The sequence below is a fragment of the Choloepus didactylus genome, chromosome 10 (assembly GCF_015220235.1).
Source record: "Choloepus didactylus isolate mChoDid1 chromosome 10, mChoDid1.pri, whole genome shotgun sequence".
Classification (NCBI taxonomy): domain Eukaryota; kingdom Metazoa; phylum Chordata; class Mammalia; order Pilosa; family Megalonychidae; genus Choloepus; species Choloepus didactylus.
The window spans coordinates 119,290,525-119,296,987 of NC_051316.1; positions in this window are offsets into that span (position 1 = coordinate 119,290,525).

A 6,463-nucleotide genomic window follows, 5' to 3' on the forward strand; every position below is an offset into this window, starting at 1 on the left:
AATCAAATTTCTAGCAATAAACTTAACCAAGGATGTAAAGGACTTGTGTACAGAAAAGTACAAACGCTGGTAAAGAAAACAGAGAAGACCTAAATAAATGGAAAGACATGTTCATGGACTAGAAGGGTAAATGTTATTAAGATGTAAATTCTACCCAAATAGATCTATACATTGAATGCAATACTCATCAAAATTCCAAAGGCTTACTCTGCAAAAATAGAATAGTTAATCATCAAATTTATTTGGAAGGGTAAGGGACCTTGAATAGTCAAAAATAAATTGAAAAAGAAGAATTAAATGAGAGCTGTCACAATTTCAGACTTTAAAGCACGTTACAAAGCCACAGTGGTCAAAACACAATGGCACTGGGCATAAAAATTGACATATTGCTCAACCGAATCAAATTGAGAGTTGAGAAATAGACACTAAGATCTATGGCCAATTGAGTTTTTACAACGTTACCACGAGCAATCAATCAAGACAGAATATTTTCTTCAGTAAATGGTGTTAGAAGTAGATAGCCATATCCAAAAGAATGAAATAGACAAATTTCTCACACCATATACAGAAATTAACTCACTATGGATCAAACACCTAAATATAAGAATGAGAACCATTAATTCTCTAGAAGGAAATGTCAGAAAACATCTTCAAGAACAAGTGATGGGCAGAAGTCTTCTTAGACATTACACCTGAAGCACAAGTAATGAAAGAAAAAGTAGATAAATGGGACCCCCACAAATTTGAATAGTTCTGTGCTTCAAAGGAATTTGTCAGAAATGTGACAAGGCAGCCAACTCAATGGGAGAAAATATTGGTAAACCACATATCTGATAAGAGTTTGATATCCAGAGTATATAAAGGTTAATCTACAACTCAACAATAAAAAGACAAATAACCCAGTTTAAAAATGGGCAAAATCATGAAAAGACATTTTTCCAAAGAGGAAATACAGACGGTTAAGAAGCATATGAAAAGATGCTTAGCTTCACTGGCTGTCAGGAAAATGCAAATCAAAACCAAAATGGGATATCATTTCACATCTATTAGAAAGTCTGCTATTAACATGTAGAAAACTACATGTATTGCAGAGGATGTGGAGAAATAGGAAAACTTATGTTCTGCTGCTGGAATGTAAAATGGTATGGCCACTGTAGAGGATGGTTTAGCTGTTGCCCAGAAAGCTATGTATAGAATTGCAATAACACTCGGCAATACTGCTCTTCTGTATACACCCAGAAGATCTGAAAGCAGGGACTCGAACAGACACTTGCACGCCAATGCTTACAGCAGCATTGTTTACAATTGCCACAAGATGGAACCCACCCAAGTGTCCATCAATCTATGAATGGATAAACACAATGTGGTATATCCATACAGTGGAATATCATTCATCAGTAAGAAGGAATGAAGTCTTAAACCATGCCATAACATGGATTCAGCTTGAGGACATTATGTTGAGTGACAAAAAGATGAAAAATGACAAATATTCTATGATCTCACTAATATGAACTAATTAAATATATAAATTCATAGACATAAAATCTAGACTATAGGTTACCAGGTGATAGAATGATTCTAGAGAAAGTGCAGCCATTGCTTAATATGTATGGAATTTTTAACTAGGTCAAACTTAAACATTTGGAAATGGATAGAGGTGATGGTAGCACATTATTGTGAGGATAATTAACAGTGCTGCAATGTGTGTGAACTTATCTGAATGGGGAAGTTCAGAGTAATGTATGTTACCAGGAGGAAAGCTTGAGGTTAAAACATGGGAATGTATAACACAATCTTGTGGTGAACAATGACTGATTAACTGCAGAGATACATATAGTGCTTCATGAAGCAGAACAAAACTATGACATGATTATGAGGAGTTAATAATAGAGTGGTATATGGGGAAAATATACCTATAGCAAACTATGGACAATGGTTAAAATAACTTAATATTATTTCATCAGTAGTAAAAAAAATGTACCACATCAATACTATGGGTCAATAATAGGGGGGATAAGAAATATGGGATGCTATGGGTTTATTTTTCATTTTCTGGCTTAAAGAAAATGACATAAATTGATCTGGTGATGGGTGCACAACTACATGATGATACTCTGAGTCATGTGTTGTATATTTTGGTTGGATTGTATGGTGTTTAAATATATCTTAATAAAATTGGATTTTTTAAAAGTGGGGGCTTTGGAACATTACAGGGTTGGTAGTTGAGTTGGAGGAAAATTTTTCATTCTGTATGAAAATCTGTTGAAAGCCACAAACACTCTTTCTCAAGAAAATGTACAGTGACACATACATGGAATCTTGTGCAAATCAGGGGATGCAGGGAACACGCAGGTTAAGGAACACACATAAGGTTTAATGGGTGTTCTTCGTTATCATCTCTATAGACTCCCAGCATGAGTAGTTTTCTACCAAAAGCCCATCTCTACTGAGACCATTTACTGGTAAATATTCAGCGACCCCACTCTGGGATTCCACATCCCAACACTCCTCCCCTGTCCCAGGTCACAGAACAGTAGCCACAGTGATGACTGGTCAGAACCTTCATGCACTGAAAGGGATGAGGGTGACTCCCAAGACCAGTGATGGCCCAAGTGCCACCGTGTCCTTCCTGATGTGAGAAACCACCTCCAACAGGCCCAGTGAAAGCCACCTAGGGTAAAGGGAGGCCCAGACACCTGGGGACCTGGGCTTTGGGACCCACATCTGACACACAACAAGAGTGCTGAGTGACTTGATGCCATCGAGACATTGAACCCAGATGGGACTATCTAGCTCCTTACCCTATTGTGCAGGAGGCCCTGTGAGCCAGAGTTCAGCTCAAGAGCCAGCATCCCCTTGGACTGCTGGCCTTGGCTTCCTGAGCTGGGAGTCATAGCATGAAGATCTGGGTGCCATAGAGCCAGAAGCCCAGAGGGCAGTGACAGGAGCAGGGTCTAATTTTGCCCTGACACCACCCTATGTCATCCAGCTGCACATCAGCTCATCCTGCCTTTGGGTTCTTCCATGCGTGAGGGTAGGATCAGCAGGAGTATGTGTTTGCCACCAGTTTGCAAGACTAATTCATTGCCCAGGACCTGCAACTCTGGTGTTGCAAGGGAGAGAGCTGGGTAAGGGAGGGGAGGGAGACTCTGTGCATTACGATGCTGGGGCAGGGAAAGCAACAGGGTGACTGCTCTCAGGGAAGGCCTCCCAGGCCTGGACAGGGAAAGTCAGAGCTAGCCACACCCCCAAGAATTTGTCAAGAACCAGGTTTTGTCACCTTGGTTTGGCCACAGTCCCTTTGAGAACTGAATCAGATGAATGGATTCTTTCCAGAAAAATGCAGTTACAAAATGAAGGACTCCAGTAAAGTATTAAGACTCACCTTGAATTGGGTGGGTCACATCTCAATTGATACAACCTAATCAAAAGGCCTGTCCCATGATGGATTAAAAGAACATGGCCTTTTCTGGGGATCATAGCTTCAAACCAGCAGAACTCCCTAATTCTTTCTATGAGGTCAAAATCACCATCATACCAAAACCAGAAAAAGACACCAGAAGAAAATAAAATTATGAAAAATATTTCTTATGAGCATAGATGCAAAACCCTCAACAAAATACTAGAAAATTGAATCCAACAGCACAGGAAAAGAATTGTATCCTGTGATGAAGTGGGATTTATGTAAGGGTCTTTCAACATTAGAAAATCAATTAAAGTAATACACCACATTAATGTAATGAATTTAAAAATCTGCATGATAATCTCAACTAATGCAGAAAAGGCATTTGAGAAAATCCAGCACCTCTTCTGACAAAAGCACTTAGGAAACTAGGAATAGAAGGAAACTTCCTCAACATAGTAAAGGGCAGATATGAAAAACCCACACTAATATCCTGTTTATTGGTGAAAGACAGAAAGCTTCTCCCCTGAGATTAGGAGCAAGACGAAGATGCCCACTGTCACCACCGTTATTCAACATTGTACTGGAAGTTCTAGCCAGAGAAATTAAGCAAGAAAAAGAAATAAAAGGCATCCAAATTGGAAAAGAAGATGTAAAACTTACCTCTTTTGCCGACAACATGATACTACATACAGAAAATCCTGAAAAATCCACAACAAAGCTCCTAGAACTAATAAATGAATTCAGCAAAGTGGCAGGATACAAGATCAACATTCAAAAATCAGTACTGTTTCCAATGACTAGCAATAAACAACTGGAAGAAGAAATCAAGAAAAAAATGCCATTTACACTAGCAACTAAAAGAATGAAATATCTAGGAATCAGTCTAACCAAGGATGTAAAGGACTTGTACACAGAAAACTATAAAATATTGCTAAAGAAATCAAAGAAGAACTAAGTAAATGGAAGGACATTCCAAGTTCATAATTGGAACAGTAAATATTAAGATGGCAATTCTACACAAAGTGATACATAGACTCGATGCAATCCCGATCAAAATTCCAACAACCTTCTTTGCAGAAATAGAATAGCTAATCTTTTCCATTATATGGAAAGGCAAAGGGCTCTGAATAGCCAAAGCCACCTTGAAAAAGAAGAATGAAGTTGGAGGACTCACACTTACTAGTCTTAAAACTGACTACAAAGCCACAGTAATCAATACAGCATGGCACTGGCACAAGGACAGACATATAGATGAATTTTATCAAATTGACAACTCAGAAATCAACCCTCATTTTTATGCCCAGCTGTTTTTTGACAAAGGGGAAAGAGCACTCAATTGAAAAAGAATAGTGTCTTCAACAAATTGAGCTGGGAAAACCGGGCCTCCAATTGCAAAAGAATGAGGGTGGACCCCTTCTTCACACCTTATACAAAAATCAAGTCAATATGGATCAAACACCTAAAATAGGAGCCAGAACTACAAAACTCCTAGAATAAAATAAGGAAGCACCATCAGGACCTTGTGGTAGGCAATGGTTTCTTAGATTTTACACTCAAAGCTCAAGCAACAACAAGAACAACAAAAAACAGAGAAATGGGACTTCATTAAAATTAAAAACCTTGTGCATCAAAAGACTTTATAATGAAAGGAGAATGAAAACCTACATAATGGGAGAAAATATTTGGAAATCACATGCCCATAAGGGTTTTATATCCAGAATATATAAAGAAATCCTTCAACTCAACAACAAAAAGACAATCCAACTGAAAAATGTGCAAAAGACTTGAATAGACATTTCTTCAAAGAAGATACACAAATGTCTGAAAAGCACATGAAAAGATGCTCAACATCACTTAGCCATTAGGGAAATGCAAATCAAAACCACATGAGATACCATTTCATAGCTGCTAGAATGGCTACTATTTAAAAAATGGAAAATTACAAGAGTTGGAGAGGATATGGATAAATAGGAACATCCATTCATTGCTGGTGGGAATGCAAAATGGTGCAGCTGCTGTGGAAGACAGTTTGGCAGTTCCTCAGAATATTTAGTATAGAATTACCATGTGATCTGGTAATCCCACTTCTAGGTATGTATGCAAAAGAATTGAAAGCAGGAATTCAAACACATATTTACATGTCAATTTTCATAGCACCATAATTCAGAATTGCCAAAAGACAGAAGCAACCCAAGTATTCATCAACTGATAAATGGATAAACAAAATATGATATATATACACAATAGAATATTATTCAGTATTAAAAATGAATGAAGTTCTGAAACATGTAACGACCTGGATGAACCTTGAAGACATCATGTTGAGTGAAATAAGCCAGATGTAAAAGGACAAATATTGTATGATCACAGAATGTATCTATAATAAAGGTTACCAGGGGATGGAGTGGGGGTTAGGAATAGGTAGCTAAGGCTTAAAATTTTGCAGAGCTTCTATTTGGAAAGATGGAAAATATTTGTTAATGGTTGGTGGTAATGGTAGCACAACATTGTGAACATAATTAACAGAACTGAATTATATATTTGAGTGGTTAAAGGGGAAAGCTTAGGTTTTAAAAATTTTTAATACAAATTTTTTAAATGTCCATGCATCTGCATAACACAGATAATTAATCTTAAGTTGAATCAAGGACAATAGTTAACAGTACAGCTATAAAAATGTGCTTTCATCAATTGTAACAAATGTACCATACCAATACAATGTGTAATTTTAGGGTGGTATATGGGAATCCTGTATTTTATATATGATGGTCCTGTAACCCCAAAACTTCTTTAGTGAAAGAAAAAAAGAAGAAGAAAGAAAGAAAGAAAGAAAGAAAGAAAGAAAGAAAGAAAGAAAGAAAGAAAGAAAGAAAGAAAGAAAGAAAGAAAGAAAGGAAGAAACAGCAACAACATTCAAGAGTATATGGCCAGGATTATTTTGGAAGGGGTGGGGCAAGATGGTGGAGTGGTGAGGTGTAGAATTGGGATAATAGCCTAAATTCATATCTTTAGTAGTCTATACAGTACTGGGACTGACAAAACTTGGGGGCTGTGGAG